The sequence below is a fragment of the Acinonyx jubatus genome, chromosome D2, assembly GCF_027475565.1.
Source record: "Acinonyx jubatus isolate Ajub_Pintada_27869175 chromosome D2, VMU_Ajub_asm_v1.0, whole genome shotgun sequence".
Lineage (NCBI taxonomy): Eukaryota > Metazoa > Chordata > Mammalia > Carnivora > Felidae > Acinonyx > Acinonyx jubatus.
The window spans coordinates 54,535,590-54,555,358 of NC_069393.1; the positions used below are offsets into that span (position 1 = coordinate 54,535,590).

Here is a 19,769-nt window from a genome sequence, read left to right on the forward strand (position 1 = left end):
AGCCGTCAGCACAGAGCCTGACGTGGGGCTCAAACTCACGAACTGCAAGATCATGACCTGAGCCGAAGTCGGACACTTAACCGACTGAACCACCCAGACACCCCCCCCCCAAATAAAATCTTTAAAAAATAATAATAAAATAAAATCTTTTTTTAAAAAAAGCTAGTAGAAAAACGGGCACAAGATAGGAATAAAAAGTGATAGAGAACTATAAACAGCCAATTAACTTATGAAATGTTCATTCTTCGAGGTAGTGCAAAAAACACACACTTAACCAACATTATGGTTATTCCCCATGAGACTGCCAGAAATGGAAAATATTGCTAATAACTAATGCTGTTGAGCAATGAGCACTCTAGGTCACTCTGACAAAGGAATCATTTTAAGTAATCAATTAGTCAATTGTACTTTCACACCTCACTTTTTTTGCTTCATTGACTGTATTTCTAAGCAAATGATATTTTATCACCAGCTGCAGAAGATAACGCCTGAACGAGATGAGAAACAACAGGATCAGAAGCTGTAGCATGTGGAAGTCCACTCACAGTGCTGGATGACAGAAGCAATGCTCCTCCTTCCCCTTTCCAAATATCCTATAATGTAGTTTTCGGAATTCAGGGGGGAAAATTAGCAGGAAAAAAATAACATTCTCATCTTTTTCCCAAGCATGCCGCTTGTTTTAGAACCTCATTATGCAGTCGGTGTGCAACTTACACTTCTGCCAAATGCATCTTACACCTAAGTAGTCTGCAGCAGCATGAATTAACTAAGAACAAAATTCTCATTTCATAATAAAGCCTTTGTTTTGTTTTCTTCTTCTCAGTTGGCTAAGCATCCAACTCTTTCTTTTTAAGTTTTTATTTATTCATTTTTGAGAGAGAGCACAAGCAGGGGAGGGGCAGGGAAGGAGAGGGAGACACAGAATTCAAAGCAGCTTCCAGGCTCTGAGCTGTTAGCACAGAGCCCCACGCAGGGCCTGAACTCACAAGCTATGAGATCAGGACCTGAGCAGAGGTGTGTCGCTTAACCGACTGAGCCACCCAGGTGCCCCTGTTTTATTTTCTTCTTTGCTACAAACAGAGAAAGAGGAAGTATCGGGAGAAACTTTAGAAGGGGATTTTGATCCCTATAAAGAACCATTGTCCAGAAAGGGAAACTCAAGTTCACCTGGTTGCCCTTATTGTACAGAAAAGGAAACCCTAAGCTAAGAGAAGCAAGACCTCAGAAAACAGACAGTTTGGAAATATGTCGCGGTTGCCACTGGACTTTGGTATAGATTATTCCAGAAGGGTTCTTACCTCTTGTGGTCCAGTCCCTTCCCTGCGGTCACAGGGCTTGCAAGAAGAGCCTTCCATGGCAGTGTAACCACTAGGTGGCACTGTGCACTGTGGGGCTAGTTCTGGTAAAGTAGCCCCTGTCCAGTATAGTGTTTCAGTGTCTAGGACAGGATGATTTTCACGCCTACTGGATCGTAATTCTCCTCCAAAATTTATAAACTCAGCCAATGTTAAGAGGCATCTCACTTTTCTTAGAAAGGATGGAATTTTGGGGTGCCTGGGTGGCTCAGTTGGTTAAGTGTCAGACTCTTGATTTCAGCTCAGGTCATGATCTCACATTTGTGGGATCTAGTCCTGCGGCAAGGTTGAGCGTGGAGCCTGCTTGGGATCTCTCTCTCTCTCTCTCTCTCTCTCTGTCTCTCTCTCACACACAAAATAGAATAAACATTTAAAAAACCTTTTTAAATAGACGATCTAATAGCAAGACATTTTCTTTGTTTATTTAGATGGGACAACAAATTATAGAAGTGTCAATTCTCCTTAAGTTAATTTAACTTACAAAGTTAACATGAGCCCAATAAAAATACCAATAGTTGGTAATAAAATTCATATAGAAAAACAACAATGAAAGAATAGCCAAAAAACAGTGAAAAAGAAGTACAGTGAGGACCTAACTCTACCAAAGACTAAAACATGCAATAAAGACTCTGTAATTAAAGCAGTTGGTCCTGATGCATAAATAGACAGCAGAATTGAATAGAAATCCCTAGAGAGAAGGAAATTTGTATACAACAAAAGTGGCATCTGAAATCACTGGGGTAAATAAAAAAGGCCAACAAGTAGCCTTTTGGAAGAAGATAAAATTATATCCATACCTTATTTCATACACAAGAATAAACTCCAAACTGATCGGAGATCTAAATGGAAAAGAAAAGAAAAGAAACCACGTAAGTTACTAGAAAAGATATGGGTAAATTCTTTTTTAATCTGAGTACAGGTTTCCCCCATTTCTTAAAGTAGAATGCTCCTATGAAACCTTTCGTAAGCCAAAAATAGCATAAATCACAGAAAAATTACCATTTTGCGGAAAAAAATCCCGGACCCAAAAAGTAACGTCTCCTGGACTTTTCTGGTACCTTAAGACACATCTTGCCAAGGGGGCACAAAACAGATGGAGATAAAGCACAGATGTTCACAGACACAAAGCTATGGCAGCTTGATGTCAGAAGCTGAGACTGGGTTCCCTGGGAGGAAGGAGGGAGCTTGGCCGGCGATCTCACTGCTCAGAGCAAACTGCCTCTGTGATGGCTTTGCTGCAAAACGAACAGTGAACGATGTTTTTGCTTTTCAGCTTTCTTCATAGAAGCAAAAATCCTCTTCAGAGCTCCTCTGCTTAGCAAAAACAGGTACTAATGTAGGGCTGTTTTAAAAGTGAAGTGGTGTAACACAAACTTTTGAAAAATAGGGAAAAGCTTTCAAACTCAAGATCCAAGAATAGTAAAAGAAAAGACTGATAAATTTGGCTACATAAAAATAAATTTTTGAAGGGGAAAAAAAACCCCACAATGTAAAAAGTTAACTGATAAATTAGGAGAAAATACTTACAACCTATATGACAGATAAAGTGTTATTATCCCCAATTTATTTTATTTTTTTTTCCTCCATGTTTATTTGCTTATTTTTGAGAAAGAAAGAGAGCACGCGTGAGCAGCGGCGGGACAGAGAGAGAGAGGGAGATATAGAATCAGAGAAGCAGGCTCCAGGCTCCAAGCTGTCAGCACAGAGCCCAATGCGGGGCTCAAACTCATAAACTGTGAGATCGTGGCTTGAGCTGAAGTCAGACACTCAGCCAACTGAGCCGCCCAGGCACCCTATATCACCACTTTATTTTTATTTTTTTAATGTTTATTTATTTATTTTGAGAGAGAGAGAGAAAGAGAGCTAGAGTAGGGGAGGGGCAGAGAGAGAGGGAGAGAATCCCAATCAGGCTCCATTCTGTCAGCGAGGAGCCTGAGGCAGGGCTCCATCTCAGGAACCATTTGACCGAGACCTGAGCCAGGAGATCAAGAGTCACATCTTAACCGACTGAGCCACCCAGGTGCCCCAATCACCAATTTATTTTTAAACTCTGAAATTGAAGAATAAAGGAGCAAAAACTCAACAGAAAAAAATGGAGGGAAAACATATGAACAGACAATTCACACAAAAGTATAAAAATGGTCTTTAAAGTACAGAAAGATGTTCAATCTCACTCACAATTAGAGAAATACAAATTGAAACGGGTAAACCACTTCTCACCTATCAAGATTGGCAAAAATTGAAAAAAGCAAAGCAAAGCAAAACAAAAACCTGACAGTACATTATGTTGGTAAGGCTGTGGGGAACCAGCTACTGTCATGCATTGCCAATAGAAATAAAAATTGGCACAGTCCTTTCAGAAGGGAATTTGGGAACATCTGAAAAAGTACATATGTAGTTAACCTTTTGGCCCAGCAATGCCACTCCAGGAGTCTACCCTGAAAATACACCTCCACCGGTATGAAACCACATGTGGACAAAGTGGTTCATTGCAGTATTGTTTGTACCTGCAAGGTTTTGGAACAGCCTAAACTCCCCATTCACAAGAGAATGTTTGAATTAACTAGGAGGAATCCACAAATTGAAATACTTCACCACTGTAAAAAGAATGCGGGGGCGGGGGGGGGGGGGTGCCTGGCTGGCTTAGTCGGAAGAGCATGCAACTCTTGATATCAGGCTTGTGAAGTCGAGCCCCATGTTCAGTGTAGACATTACTTAAAAAGAAAAAAGAATGAGGAAGATCCTGATGAACTGATATGAAGTGATTTCCAAGAGATATCGTTAAATGAAAAAAAAAAGTGCAAAAGAGCTTTAATGGAGAGACACAGAATGGTGGAATGAGGAACTCTGAGGACCCACCCTCCAGCAAAACAATCATAACTGGTGAAAGTTAAAAAGAAAAAAAAAAAGAGGGGCATCTGGTTGGCTCAGCCGGTAGAGCGAGCAACTCACAACATGAGTTCAAGCCCCACACCGGGCATGGAGCCTACTTTCAAAAAATAAAATAATAAAATAATAAAATAAAGTATCATTTGGGGCTCCTGACTGGGCCAGTCAGAAGAGCATGTGACTCTTGACCTTGGGGTTGTGAGTTCGAGTCCCACTTGGGTGTAGAGATTTCTTAAAATAAATAAAATTAAAAAGAAAAAAAGTATTTAAACTCTCTGAAAATTGTCCTAAGGGCAGACAGCAAATAAATAATTATCCAAGTACACCTACTCAATCTTGATCAGCTAGATTGATCAGCTAGAGTCTGTCACACTTGAGCCACCCCACTAGCTCAGTGCAGGGAAGCTCTACTCCAGGTGGGTACGGCTTCTCTCTCCTCCCCATCCCCCCAGCTCCCAGGCAAAGGCTACAGTATTTCCCCAGGAAGGGCAGGTCCCTCAGCCTTTCTTATCCTTCCCAGCCCTGGGCTGCAGAGGAGAAACTCCAGGCAGGCAGGTGTGGACAAGAGCTTAGAGCTCCCTGTTTATACTGAGCCCCCTCTCACATTGTGGAGGTGCTACCTCAGGGTGGCAAGCTAAGGATACTAGGACCCTGATCACCCTCACCCCAGTTGCTAGTTCTACAAGAACCTAAGGGACCACAGGATACTTCCTTTGCCCAGTCCCTTGCAATAGAACAGAGCCATCACTCTGAGGAAGCAGGCTGCTGTCCTCACTGCCAGCTCTACCGTTATGTATATTTTATGACAATTTATAAAAGAGTAATACTGGATTTAGCATTAGAAGAATCTAAATTACTCTAACATCTCAAATAAAATAGTGGGCCATAATGAGCTAGGTGCTTTATGGAAAAAACTCTGTAATGTCATGAATCAAATCATCCATTCTGGACAGTAACTTTTATACTGGTATTTGAAGGTTATTTATATGAACTATTATTCTTTTCTGGAAAACAACTGGAAACATGCCAAATATCCATCAACTCTTCATAACAAAAAAGGATGAACTGATACATGCAGCAAATGGAAACCAAACACGATGTGTGCCGAAAGCAAACACAAAAGAGTGCACACTGGGTGATTCCATCTATATGAAGTTCTACAAAAGGCAAAACTAACTTATAGTGAAAAAAAAAAATTTTTTTAAGTGGTTCTCTATACGGAATTGTTGAATCACTATATTGTACACCTGAATTGAATACAACACTGTATGTTAACTACACTGGAATTAAAAATTCTAAAAATAAAGTGGCCCTGTAAAGATGAGAAATCATGTGGGAATTGAAAGGGGGTACAATGAAACTTTCTAATGGAAACGTTTTACATATTGATTGTAGTGGTAGTTACACTGGTATATACATTTGCCTAAATTCATCATACTATGTACTTAATATAAGTTCATTTTATTGTATTCAAATTATATATCAAAGTTGATCAAAACAAAAAAAGAAAAAGAAAAAAGAAAAGTCTGGTGTCTTCCCTGTCTGCTCATATCTAAGAGAGGAACATTAAGAGACTGATTGGGAGTCACCTGGGTGGCTCAGTAGGTTAAGTGTCCAACTTCAGCTCAAGTCACAATCCCACAGCTTGTGAGTTTGAATCCCTCCGCGACTCAGTGCTGACAGCTCGGAGCCTGACGCCTCCTTGGGATTCTATGTCTCCCTCTCTCTTTGCTCGTCCCCCCACTTGCGCTCTGTCTCTCTCTCAAAAATAAAATAAACATTAAACAAAACTTTTTTAATTAAAAAAAAAAGAAATCGACTGGAAGTCCTGTACATGAGGAGGCTTTTCAACTGGGGGGTTTCACTGTAGGGTGATCCAGGTGGGCTGTTTTGTCAGAAAAACTCAGATGTCAGTGTTTTTAGGTCTTTCCTAAAAAGAGACGGTAAGGGAATTGAGGCCAGACTACTTCAATTCAACTACAGGAACTACCACTCATTTGCTACTTCCTAACTTCTCTGGGCCTCTTTTTCTTTATCTGTAAAATCGGCATGATAATAGTGCCTACCTAGGAGTTAATGTAAAGATTAGATGAGTTAATGTGTATAAAACAATATCTGGCACTTAGTAAACACTAAATAAACGTTAGCTGGTAATGTTGTCATTCTTATTCAGGCAAGACATTTCCAATCTTCTGCCTTGAAAACAGAATCCTGGCTGTCACTATTTTAGGAGGGAGCATGAAAGAGAATGCGGTGATTGGAGAAGAGGGATCATGCATTCTCTTTGCTCTTCTCCTGGGGGCGGGGTGGGTTATGCCCTTATCTTCCCCTCATTGTCTTTTGGTGGGATTGGGGGGAGGAGCAGAAGTTGTTGTGTGGATTCATCCCATCAGCTTTCGGGAAGGATTTGTCAAGCAAAAGAGCAGTGGAAAGTCTTCCTACTAAAGAGCTGAAGAGATCTGATTACATAAATCATATATTTTAAAAATCACCATAAGCAAAATCATAACATCACAAAAAATGCAAAGAGAACTAAGTGTGAAAAGAATTTGCAACAAATGTAGTGTGGAAATAAAGACCTACTCAAATAAGAACTCAGGGCTTCCTGAGCAAGGGAGTCACCACCATCACAGGCTTTGGTCAGAGACTGAAAGCCTGCAGGGGAGTGAGAAAGCACAGTGGCAGCGCGGGACGGGGGAGGGGGGGCGGATAAAAAATTTCAGATGTGCTGTGATTGGAGATTTTTGGCACAAGAATGTGAATGTAAGCTAACTAGACATGGGGCATCTTATGTGATTAGTTTGGGGAGCATATTTGGCTTTGTCTGGTTGACCCTAAGTTAGAAATTGGGGAGAGGGAGCAAAAAAAATAGGGAAAGTGACTGTCCTTGACCAAGTCCTTATGGGCGGGTAACTAACGAGGTTGTGGTTTGGTGGCCCGGACTGACTGCTGCAGAGGTTGTGGGACAGAATTCTAGGGTCATATGTGGTCTGACTCTTGTCTGTGTTTATACTCAGTCTCTCAGAAGTTAAGGTGTATAATACGTGAAGCTTATACAAAAGAGATAAGAAAAACTTAGATGTCCCCAGTAGATTAAATGGTCAAAAGAGGCAACGTATGATTTCTATATGTGGAATTAGAAGTAGCTACCTCAGTAGATTCAAATCACAGTCAAGTTTGGTTTATGCACATCTGATTGCAAATGCACAAGAAGAAAGAGAGGAAGGTGATTCAACTTTATTATCACCATGAGTGTGTGTCACAGGCAATGCAAACTCGGGATGGCTTTGTTTGCAAGAAACAAACTGTATAACTAATTATCATGCACAGAGAAACACCAATAAAGAGTAAGAGGAACTGATCATATCAACTACAGAAGATACGATTAATATTTTATGGATGATTTAAGACAGTGTTTTCAAACTACGGGTTATGATCCATTAGTAGGTTGTGAGATCAATTTACAGGGCAATCAGTGTTTAAAAAAAAAATAGAATGGTACAGAATAGAACAGAATAATGCCTTTTCCCCTTATCGGTTAACTTGCAGAATGTAAAATTTGGGTAAGATGTGACACCAGTGTAAACACTAAAATAATTCAACCCCATAGGAGAAGTAAATAGGGATACAACAAGATATTGTTTGTCTGAATGGAACTACATCAAACTTAAGACTTCTGTGTATTAAAGGATATATATATATATATATATATATATATATATATATATATATATAATCAATAGAGTTGAAAAGGAAGCTACAGATTAGGAGAAAATATTTGCAAATCATATATCTGATAAAGGGTTAACATCTGGAATATAAATAGAATTCCTACAACTCGACAACAAAAACAAATAAGTCAATTTAAAAGTGGGCAAAGGACTCAGACATTTCTGTGAAGATGATATACAAACGGTCAGCAAGCATGTGAAAAGATGCTCAACATCACTAATCATTAGAGAAATGCTAATCAAAAGCACAATAAGGTGCTCACACTCTTTAAGATGGCTACTGTCAAAAAAAAAAAAGTGTTGGCAGGGATGTAGAGAAATTGGCCCCATTATGAAACGTTGGTGGGATTGAAAAATAATGCAGCCACCATGGAAAATAGTATAGCAGTTCCTCAAAAAATTAAAAACAGAACTACCATATCATCCAGCAATCCCATTTATGGATATATATCCAAAACAATTGCAGGTAGGTCTCAAAAAATCTATTTGCACACCCATGTTCGATAGTAACATTATTCACAATAGCTAAGAGGAAAAGCAGCTCAAATATACATTGATAGATGAACAAACTATGATATACACATACGATAGAATATTGTTCAGCCTTGAAAAGGAGGCAATCCTGTCAAGCCTTGGATGAACTTTGAGGACATTATGCTAAGTGAAATAAGCCAGTCACAAAAAGACAAATACTGAATGATTCCACTTGCATGAGATATTTACAGTAGTCAAATTTATAGAAACAGAACGTAGAAGAGTGGTTACCCGGGGCTTAGATGAGGGGAAATAGGGAGTTGTTCAATAGGTAGAGAGTTTCATTTTGGCAAGATGAAATGGTTCTAGAGATTTGCTGCAAAACAATGTAAATATACTTAACACTACTAAATGAATACTTTAATTTGTTACCACAATTAAAAATAAAATTTGAAAATTATTGTTATTTTAAGATTTTATTTTTAAGTAATCTCTACACCCAAGCGGGACTTGAACTTACAACCCCGAGATCAAAAGTCCTACATTCCACCGACTGAGCCAGCCAGGAGTCCCTAAAAATTATTTTAAACTAAAACAAGATACCATTTGCTATTAAATTCCCAAAGGATTTAAATGATAATGTTGAATGTTGGTGAGAGTTGAATGAGCGTTCTTGCCACTGCTGTAGAAGGCATCTCTTACAAGAAAGCAATTTGGCAATAATCTTTCAAGAGACTTGAAAGGATTGATACCTTTCAGCTCAGGAGCTCTATTCCTAGTAATCTCTCCTAAGGAAGAAAATTTTAAATGTGGACAAGGAATTGAGCACAAAGACATTCACTAGCCTTTTCTTTTTTAAGGGAAAAATTGTAAACAATGTAAATATTGAACACATGGGAACAGTAAAGAACATTTGAACATTAGGAAGCAGATGAACAAAATGTCTTAAATTCACACAATAGCCTTAAAATGTCTATTCATGAATAATTGTTAATGGAGGGGCGCCTGGGGGGGTTCGGTGGGTTGAGCATCAACTCTTGATTTTGGCTCAGGTCTTGAGAGTGAGCCCCACACTGGACTCCGTGCTGGGGCTGGAGTCTAGTTGGGTTCCTCTTTCTCTCTCCCTCTGCCCCTCCCCCGCTTGTGCACACTCTCTAAGTAAATAAATAAATTGTTAATGGAAAAATGTTTATGATACAATGTTAGTTGTGTTAAGGATAATTTTTTTAAAGATAAAATCATGACTGTCACATAAATATAAAGATAACATTCATCAAAGATTTAACTTAAAAAAACCCACAAAGATCTAATTTAAATCATTAATTAATGAGGGAACCAGTAAGATATTAAAACCTATCAAACAAGAATTCAGAGAGTTGTGGGACGGGGGATGGGCTAAACGGGTAAGGGGTGTTAAGAAATATACTCCTGAAATCATTGTTGCACTTTATGCTAACTAACTTGGATGTAAATTTAAAAAATTAAATTAAATTAAATGGTAAAAAAAAAAAAAAAGAATTCAGAGAATCCTACAAGAATAGGTCAACCAGGAAGACTGTAATGAATTTCCAAATAGATACAAAACTGACTTTATCTACTTAGGGATTTGGAAATCTTATCCCTCCACCTACAGAAATCATTTGCATATCTATGGGCCAGAGTAATTTGCATTGCTACCTCTCGCGAAGATGTGTAGTAAACAAACACTAAGGGCTCTTTTTTTTTCTTTCTTTTCTTCCTCCTATTTCAGAGTCTTTTACAGCTTTTCCTGACTATTGAAGTAATCAGAATATAAAATTGAATGTATAGCATTGTCTCAATTAAGGAAGAAAAAAAAAGAGAGAGAAAATATAGCCTAAATATTAAGTATGGGTTTTTTTCTTAATGGTGGAGTTAGTAATTGTTTCCTTAATCTTTTCTCTTTTCCAAGTTTTCTACAATAAAAACATAATCCTTTTATAATAAAAGTTTTTAAAACTATAATCATAGTTTACCTAAGGCAAAAATACCCAAATAATGGTACCCCTAAAATTCAGTAATGAAAATTTATATCTAAATCTAAATAAATCTATATAAAATCTAAAAATTAAGGGAGTCAATATGAAATACTTGGGATTAGCTATTTGTGGAAATACTCCCTAAAAGCAATCTTCCTCTGAACAAATTTGATGATAAATATTTTTGAGGAGACAAAGCATGCTTTCAAATTCCTTAGGGAAATCACAATCTAAGTCTAAGAGGAAAATAATTAAAAGTGAGTGTTTTTTTTTTAATTAATTCTAACATGAATTATACTAGGAATGAGATTTGGTAAAGGTAGATTTTGGTCTGCCTGGAGTAGCATGGGAAAACTCTAAACATAAATGATTTGCCAGTGTTTCCTCAATAGTTCTCAGAGGAAAGAATATACTGATTTGAGATGGCTAGTCCTAAGTACTTCAGTAGAAATACGTTTTTTTAAAGTAGAGAAGGACAATACATCTGTTTACCATGCTATGGTTTAAGAGCAATACTTCTAAAAGAACATCCAACTCCTTTTGTTCTCTTGAATACAAACTGGAGACCAATCTTGAGAATTCCTTGAGCCAGGTAAACAAAACTAAATCTAGCTTGTTCATAAACACAGGTGAAACCTAGGTTATTTCTTATAAGTGTGTCTGACACTGTAATAGAAACTTAAGTCATCTGCCTAAAAATGACATAAAATAATCACCTCTAACTAACCCCCTGCTTTCTGGAAACCCCCAACTGTAATAACCATTGTCAAGGTTAGACAACTTCCTCATTTTCTCATTATAAGCTTTACCTCTTTGATTTGATCTCACATAATCATATCCACTAGAATACTTACAATCTCCTATCACATGTGAACAATGAACCCCAGGTATATTGGTCAGTAGAGTCTACCTTAGAAACTCATCCTGGACCTACCTCCAGTCCGTCTTGGCTGCACCTACAACTGTGAAATTCTGGGAGGCACCTGAGCGCAGAGTTGATTCTGTATGGGAGAATTGTTTCCTTCCTTAGGAGGCTCATGGGTCACATCAGGTAGCCAAACTTCCCTGAAGACAGAGCAAGCTCTATCAGATCCTAAAAATACATCTGGGGCAAATTAACCCAAATTGGGTTAATCAGGGAATCATAGGCAAACATGTATTTCCTAAGTCATGACAATCATTTTCATCTACGACTAGACTTTAACTGCTCTATCACCAGACAAATGGTCCCGGTAAAATCATTTCTTTCTTTGTATTTACAATATTATGCTATTGTTTGCATTACATAGTGAAGATTCAAAACACGCTTATCTTGAGGCGCCTGGGTGATTCAGTTGGTTAAGGGTCCAACTCTTGATTTCGGCTCAGGTCATGATCTCATGATAGTGAGACTGAGCTTCGAGTCGGGCTCCATGCTGAGCCTGCTTGGGATTCTCTCTCTCTTCCTCTCTCTGCCTCTCTCCCTCTCTCAAAAACAAAACAAAACAAAACAAAAACAAACAAAAAGACCCCACTCTCTATCTTGTCTCAGGACCAATAGAAGGAAAAGGGTTTCTCTGACCTCCCCAAATCTTTTTCAACATAGAGAAGGACCAGGTGTTCCTCTGGGACGATAGTTTTCAGACATGATGAGATTAAGGATGATAGAGTATATCCAAAATGAAGATTTCCCTCTCCCAACCCCTGAGATTCTGATCTTTTAAAAGCTCCTCAGGCAATCTGACTGTACAGCCACGCTGAAGAGCCCCTGATGCATAGGGTTTTAAAGTGCTTGCACAGGCCTTTCTTAAAAGTGTGTTAAATGGCCCTCTCCCTAACCCCAACAGTTGAGAGTGTGAAGTATGACTTAGCACAGCCAATTGGTCAGCCTGGAACATTGACTCTTGAGAGAATTACTGCAAAGTCTCTGGGCCAATTAGAAATTATTCATGAAATTGTGGTGGCGTTGAGAGTCAAGGACTGCAGCACCTGGTGGTGTCCCAAACAGACCTTCCGTATGTATGTGCTAGCCTTCCCAGTAAGTCTCTGAACTATCCAGTTCCTTCTAATAAATTCCCTTTCTGGGTAAATTAACTAGAAGTGGTGTCTGTTGTTTGCAATCCAGAACCATGGTTAGGCTAGGTCAGTGAGGTAGGTCTTATCATTACCATTTTGAAGATGAAGAATCAAGGTTCAGAGAGATTGCGTTACTTGTCAGAAGTCACTTGATAAGTGACAGAGCCAGGACGCAAGTCAAGATCTTTGTTCATTGCTCTTACCATCACAATATGAGTTGGGGAAAACCGTAGAGCAACCATAACATACTTTCTTGATCAACGGAAACAGTATCGGTGGTTCTCAGCCCTAGATGCACATTAGCCACACCTGACCAGCTAAGGTGACCCGCTTGACTCACCTGGAGGTGTCCTCTTTTTAGCACTGGAAGTCTCAGTTCCAGGGAAACCCTGTAACCCTGAGGAACTTGAGACAGTGGGTGACCCTACCTGGAAGGCTTAAAAACAACAACAACAACAACAACAAATGCATAGGCCCTCCTCCAGAGATTCTAATTTAGATGTTTTGTATGGGATCTAGACACTGACATTGTTTAAAGTATCCCAGTTGATTCTAATGAGCAGCTAGGGTTGAAAGCCCTTAGTCTATATGAAATCTTTTAGCTTATCAGACTCCAAATCAGTCTATCATATTTGTCTATCCAAGCCTATCTCTGTTACTGTGGTTGATATCTACACAAACTGGCGTTTGATCAAGACTGAAATAATAAGAACACAAACCATGGCAAATGGTGTCCAGAGCCAAAGTGCTAGTTTCGATGGCTCCCTCCCTGACTCCTTCAAGAAAGCAAATAGGGAAATATCAGGGGCACTTGAATGGCCTTACAGGCAATAATTATGGTTTCTGGGGTGAATCTAGTGATCTAGGGGAGGATAATGGGCTCTGCAACATTTATAAGTAGTGGTGTATGTGGGAGAAGGAGGTGTGGGGAAGGCTGTATGGGTCAATGAGGTTGAGTTATAAATTGGTGATGACGCAAACGTCTCAGGTCATTTGGGGACTGAGGTCTGGTTGTACTACACTAGTTGGGAAATTCTACAGCTTTGGCTCTAATCTTGCTCCTTGACTTTGTTACTAGGGGCCAAGGAGAAATCCAGAGGACCAGGTCATTCCTTTAGGCATCTGTTGTCTTGTTGGCCCTGAAAGAAATGCCTAGAGCCTTGGCATTCCAGAATTCTTTCTCTCTCAGAAGTTCAATGGTTCATTTATTCATTCACTTAACAAATGCATGCTGAGTACCTATCATGTGCCAGACACCAAGACCAGGATGCAACACCAAGGAAGACTAACATGGTTTTGCCCTTCTGTGGTGTGGTGGTGGGGAGACTGATGCATAACCAAGCTGTTGGAAATAGTGTGGTCATTGCCAAGAAAGAGAAGTACTGAGTGCTAAAGGATCAGGAAAACTTCCCAGAGGAAATGTCACCCAGGCTGGGGCTTAAGGATAATCTGGGCTTAGCAGGTCAGAGGAAAACCTCTCTCAGGGAGAGAGAACAGCAAATGTAAAGACCCCAACTGGGCAGTGTGAAACACGGTGAATAATGGCCCCCAAAGATGTTCACATCCTAATCCCTGGAATCTTCAAATATGTAACCTTACATGACAAAAGGGGTTTTGCAGATGTAATTAAATTAAGGATCTTGAGATGAAGAGGTTATCCTGGATTATCTGGGGGGCCCGATTACATTTGGCCTTTTACTTGAAAGAGGGAGGTAGTAGATCAAAATCAGAGAGAGATTTGAAAATGCTACAGTGCTGGTCGTGCAAATGGAGAAAGAGGCCGTGGACTAAGGAATGCAGGAAGCCTCTAGAAACTGGACGAGGCAAGGGAACTTACCTAGAAATTCTCCCACAGAGCATCCAGAAGGAGCATAGCCCTGCTAACACTTTGATTTTAGTCTAGAAAAACCTATTTTGAACTTCAGACCTCCAGAATTGTAAGATAATACATTTATGTTGCTCTAAACCGTGAAATTTTGGTAATTTGTTACAAGAACAATAGGAAACTAATAGAAGAACCTACAGGAAAATAGTCTAGTGTGACTAGACCATAGAGTATAAGGTGGGAATAATATTGGAAAGGTAAGCAGAATCAGGAAGAACCTCATAGGGCTTATTAAGGGTAAGCCTAAAATCTGCTTCATCCTTGGGATACACTGAAGGATTTTTTTTTTTAAGTTTATTTATTTGGGCGGGGGGGGGGGGAAAGCATGAGCAGGGGGAGGGGCAGAGAGTGAGAGAGAGAGAGAGTGAAGGATTTTTAAACTGAGAAACGATAAAATAAGGTTTACATTTTAGGAAATTACATTTGCTCTAATCTATGGGTCAGCAACCTTTTCCTGTAAAGATGCAGATAATAAATACTTTATGTTTTATGGGGCATATGGCCTTTGTTGAGTATTCATTTGTGTTTTTTGTTTTCTAACAGCCCTTAAAAACATAAAACCTGTTCTTAGTTCAAGGGCCCATACAAACACGGGCAGTCCCCTGCCCTGAGTCAACCTATGTCCCATTTCTCAGCCACCCTTGTAGCTAGGTGTGGTGATCAGAGTCAGGAACCCAAATTTGGGTAAAGAGACCTAAGGAAAAGTCTCCCAAAGAATTCTGGGAAAACTTTGGCTATACTAATGACAAGATAGGGCACTGCCGGTTTGCTTTCTTCCTGCCCTCTGAACACTGATGTGATGCCTTATATCGCGAAATGAGCCTGAGAAAAAAAGCCAAGATTAATGGAGATGACAGCCCTGGCAGAGATTACTGAAGCAAAGCCGCAAGCGTCTATCTCTAGATTTTTTTGTAATATGGGGGGAAATCGGTTCCACTTTATAATCCATTTTGAGTAGGGTATTCTGTTACTTGCTGCTGGAAGAATTTCTAAGCGAACAGGTGGATGCTGGGAGATTGGTTAGGAGGCACTGAACTGCTCAGGGAGGGCTGACGGTTGCCCAAACTAGGGCTGTGGCAGTAAGTGTAGAGGGAAGTGCATGGACTTGAGACATGTTTAGAAGGCAGTATCAATAGGATACAGAGATTGGATGTGAAAGGAGAGGCAAGAAGAGGGAACAAGTGATGTCAAGGATTCCTCCCAGGTCACTAATCATCACGGTAGCATTTTTTACCCAAACAGAGAAAACAGGAGAAAGAGCAGCTGTTGGAAGGGGAAAAAAATGAATTCTGGAGTCTGGTGTTCCTGTGGGCCATCTCAGTGGAGTTGTCCTTAAGCAGTTCTATGTGAGAGACTGATGCTCAGAAAAGAGGTTGCGATGGCTGTCATCAGCATTGATCCATACTTCTTCTTTTAAGTCGCTTATCGAGGTGTGATTCACATAATGTAAAATTACCCATCTTACGGCATTTGGTACATTCAGAATGCTGTGCAATGATCACCTCTATCTAGTTCCAAAACATTTCCATCATTCCAAAGTAAAACCCATATATATGTATATATTCCCTGCAATAACAGTTTGTTATGAATTATGGATCCCCAAAAGAGTATTCAATTAAAGTTATGAACCTTGTTTCCCCCAATACAAACATGCTAAAAATAACACATATGACCTTAGAAAGCATACCCCCAAAGTCCATCCATGGACCTTCTAGGGTCTTATAGACCCCAGAGTACGAACCCCTGATCTAACTGAAGCTTTGGAAGTGGACATAGGGGGCTTTCTTGGTGAGAAGCAGGGATGACCCAGCTTCCTCTAGATTGTTCCCTTTCTCTCCATCACCCACGTATTGCCCACTCTTGTCCACACCCTTGGCCCATTCTTTTCTTATCTGGAGAACACTTATCTCTCCATTCTCCTTCTCTAGAACCTCTGAAGCTTTCTGCCTTTCTCTTTGGGACTTTCATTTCAGTCTGTTTTGGGTCAAAATTGAGAGGTATGGGATAAAAAGAGTAGTTGTTTTAAAAATATACAACATGTGCAACTTTAAAAATACATATGTACAACACGGATGAACCATGAAGACATTACGCTAAGTGAAATAAACCAGACACAAAAGGGCAGATATTGTATGATTTTGCTTATACGGGATACCTAGAATAGTCAAATTCTTAGAGACACAAAGTAGAATGGTGGTTGTTAGGGGCTACGGGGAGGGGAAAAGAGGGAGTTATTGTTTAATGTGTGCAGACTTTCAGGTTGGGGATGATGAAAATTTTGTAGAGATGAAGAACAGTGAAAGATAGACCACAATGTAAATGTACATAATGCTGTTGAACTGTACACTTAAAAATAATTCAAATGGTAAATTTTATGTTATGTATATTTTGCCACAACAAAAACAAAATGCTTTATAAACATTTACTAAAACAATCTTCTACACGATGTGATAGGTGCTTGACTAAACAGGTGTGAAAGGCAACAAGACAGATACGCAACATCAAAGAGCTCATAATCTAACCGGAAGGTGAACCGTATACTAGAAGGTTAAAATAATACTTTTCAGCCTATTACCATTTGGAAGTATTGCCTCTGATACTTTCTTATTTCAGGATTAACTATAGTACTGTGGGGTTGGCAAGGGTGAGAATATTACCACCCCTCACTTACCCCATTATTCACCCACCCAATAGATAAGAGGTCTAGCCCAAGATCGATAACTGACGGGAGGACCACCAAAGTTTAACCTTGCAAATGACCGGTGAGATCTTTTTTCTGATTTTTACATTTCAGAACGAGAATGAATGGATGGCACTGTGAGCAGCAGTTACCTGAGAAGAAGTGTATTTTCTGCTACTAATTTTACCCAAAATTTCTTTATTTGATGAGTCCACAGGATTTTAGGTTGAGTCCATTGACTTTTGCTGAGCCTAAAAGATGCTTTACAATACCTTCTTTTGCAAGTTGGATGTGACACTTTGGACTGTCTCAACTCTTGCAATTCCTTGAGATACAGATATCTTTTCCCTAAAATGCAAAACTGTAGTCAATTTAACTGTAAGTTCTTAACTGTGGTTGCTCAGCCACACAAAGATTGACTTTCCTTATATGTAAAAGTTCTGGCAATACCTACTCCATAGTCTGTCCAGAGCATTAAGTAAGAATCTGTATATGATTCTTTGTGAACTGTAAAAAACTAGATTAAGATTAGCTGGGTGTTTATTTACACATAGTAATGTATATACAGACATCATAAGAGTAACAGGATTTCATTTGATCTTTGTGGAATGGGTAGGAGTTAAATTGGTAGAGAGGAGAACAATGAATTACTGTGTGGGAAAATGGTATGATATGATAAAGAACAGTTCATCAAAATCAAATAAAATTAAAGGGGAAAGATGAGAGGCACTCTTTTTAAAATAACGATCATAATGATGATGATGACTGTTATTGTCATCATCTACTATTTTGAAAATTCTTCTTAATTCAGCAAGGAAGAAATAATTATTTGTAGATGATACAGTTTTAGTACTAGGAAACTAAAAATAATTGGTTAAAAGTATTGAAATTAATAAGAGGGTTTGGTTAAGTAGGTAGAAACAAATTAATATATAAAGAAGCAATAGAATGTCTCCAAGAAGTTGGAGAAGACAGTGAAATCTTGCCTATATGTTATTCTGAATACACTTATATTTACTTGCCAGTCAAGTGCATTGTCCAAACCAGGTTTTCCCATTGTCCTTCTCCTTCCTTCCCACCACGCTGGCGCTGGCGCTAGCCTGAGAACAATCATGTGATTACATATATCTATGTTAATTAGTATTGAGGAGAAGAGGTTTTATCTTGAAAATTCTGTGTTAACATTTTAGGTGGACCAGGATTCTCCAAGAAGAGCACTTAAGAGAGGGCCTTCATAAAATGTATGTGTCGTTTCTGTTGATGCTTATCTCCCTTTCAGTTCCCCTGAGGTCTCATTTTCCTTCTCTCCCAGCAATAACTGTTTGTTATGGAATATAACAACTTGTAGACTTTTGTGATAAGCCTGTAATAAATGCCAGTGTCTGTCTGCACATGGAAGTAAGTGGTTACTTCCCTCTCTTCTCCACCCATTCATCACCTAGACACAGGCTCTGGGAAAGGTTAGCAGAGTTACAGAACCACCGCCTCTCTCAGCCAGAACATTCCTCCCTCCAATCTACCTGCCTTGTCCACCAACCCCACTGATGACTTTATGGCCAAATCTGACTGTAGCCATCCAATAAGATAGGTGAGCATGCTCAGGTCCTTGGTCTAGAAAATTTTACCTTCCCTGGCCCCCACGGGACTGTGGCCCTAAATTTCATTTGAAGTTGAAGATTGGTGTAGGGGATAGGCTGTGTCTGGGAGGGCTGAGTAATCAGAACAGAATGTGGGAGAGAAGGGTGGAAAATGCCCTTCCTTTTGTCGGTTCCAGGGCCTCCTTTCTGGGCCAAACTTGGTACCAACAAAAGTACATGAAAGTACCTAAGTTAGAATTTGGTGAGTGAATGTGATTCCTCTTGCTCTTGAGCTCAGCCTAGTCCTTGTCCTTTCATGCAGAGCAGCACAAGACCAGGCAAAGGAGTAGGAAATGTTACGAGGCTTAGCGGCTTTGCCTATTAGGCCCCATAACTCTATTCACAGCCTACTGACACAACTCCTAGTTTCCCCTATTGTTAACATCTTATATTACTTAGTACATTGTCAAAACTAAGAAACAACCTTAGTATATTTTTATTAATGAAACTGTAGACTGCATGTCACTAGTTTTAACTAGTATTAACTAAACGCCAGATTTGATTTCTTTTTAAAAAAAAAATTTTTTTTAACGTTTATTTATTTTTGAGACAGAGAGAGACAGAGCATGAACGGGGGAGGGGCAGAGAGAGAGGGAGACACAGAACCGGAAGCAGGCTCCAGGCCCCGAGCTGTCAGCCCAGAGCCGGACGCGGGGCTCGAACTCACGGACCGTGAGATCATGACCTGAGCTGAAGTCGGACGCCCAACCGACTGAGCCACCCAGGCGCCCCCCAGATTTGATTTCAATAGTTTTTTTGTTTTTGTTTTTTCCCCAGCTAATGCCCTTTTTCAGTTCCAGGATCCAGGATACCATATTGCATTTAGGGGCTAATGTGCTTTTAACCATTTTGTAAACCTCCCTTAATGCCCATTTCTAGCCCCATCCTTGAACTTTCTGCTGAGACTTAACATCAAACATAGGGGAGAAGGAGCCAAGATCCTAAAAAGGTCTGATCTAAAAGCCACCTCCACATTTCTCATCAGGATTTCCTGAAATGAAATCTCCAGATTAGATTAACAAGACACCCTGTTTTGTTTTGTTTTGTTTTTTCAAGAAAAGAGAGA

The 19,769-nt window shown here is 39.5% G+C and overlaps 1 long non-coding RNA gene across 1 annotated transcript in view; it reads left to right on the forward strand.

The window, feature by feature from the left end:
- The window catches only part of LOC113600248 (uncharacterized), a 69,580-nt gene extending 50,444 nt beyond the window's left edge, over positions 1 to 19,136 (forward strand). The window contains exon 3 of the long non-coding RNA XR_008292345.1: positions 17,181 to 19,136. This is a non-coding gene — a long non-coding RNA (uncharacterized LOC113600248). The remainder of the gene's footprint in view (positions 1 to 17,180) is intronic.
- The last annotated feature ends 633 nt before the right edge of the window (positions 19,137 to 19,769 follow it).